The following is a 726-nucleotide window of genomic DNA, read 5'->3' on the forward strand; positions in this document are numbered from 1 at the left end:
GTCAAAAAGAGATTATAGCTGATCATCTCTCGTAATTCAAGTTCTTCTAGGCAAAGGGAGGGGCAGAAGTTTCTCTTGAGCCTGAAGCTAACATTGCCCTTAGAGCCTGAAGCTAAAATTGCCCTCAGAACGGTCCGCCTGCCGGGGAAGCACAGCTTCTTGGTGTGAGCTCAGGGGTTCTGTCACAGCGATGTCATTTTGGGACTGTGGTTTTCTCTTTAACTTCTAGGTTCTGGCTGGTCTAATAGTCAAATTCACATGAGACAGGTTAGCAGCACACCCCCTCCCCGCGCCCCCCGGAACCGACCTGCGGCCCCCGGAACCGACCTGCGGCCCGCCTTGGAAGGAAGGGGTCAGAGGGGGTCATCTTGTTTGTCCGCTGTCGGCCTGGCCTGTTATTAGATGCAAAGTTTATCTGGGGTTACATACAGGGGCCACTCTGAATGTTCGTGTTTCTTTTTCTCTGTAACGGCCATTTTCACGACCTAAAAGTGCAAACGCGCTTTGTCTCAGCACATCCAGGCCCTTCCGGTCACTCCGGTGGGTCGGGCCCCCGCCTCCCAGACCGCGGGGATGTCTAACGGTCGACAAAGGCCACGGGGCCACGAGCACCGTCATGTCGTCGCACCTGCTCGGCCAACTCCGTGCGTCGTTTTAAAACCCCGAGCTTGCCCCTGAGCGAGGGTCCTCCCAAGGGCACCCCCTCGGTCCCGATGCCGCGTCCCT

General features: G+C 56.7%; 1 protein-coding gene across 1 annotated transcript in view; it reads right to left on the reverse strand.

The window, feature by feature from the left end:
* FBF1 (Fas (TNFRSF6) binding factor 1) overlaps positions 1 to 726 on the reverse strand; it is a 30034-nt gene that overhangs the window by 16875 nt on the left and 12433 nt on the right. The gene's annotated exons all lie outside the window — the stretch shown is intronic.

Source organism: Myotis davidii, unplaced genomic scaffold (genome assembly GCF_000327345.1).
Source record: "Myotis davidii unplaced genomic scaffold, ASM32734v1 scaffold274, whole genome shotgun sequence".
Lineage (NCBI taxonomy): Eukaryota > Metazoa > Chordata > Mammalia > Chiroptera > Vespertilionidae > Myotis > Myotis davidii.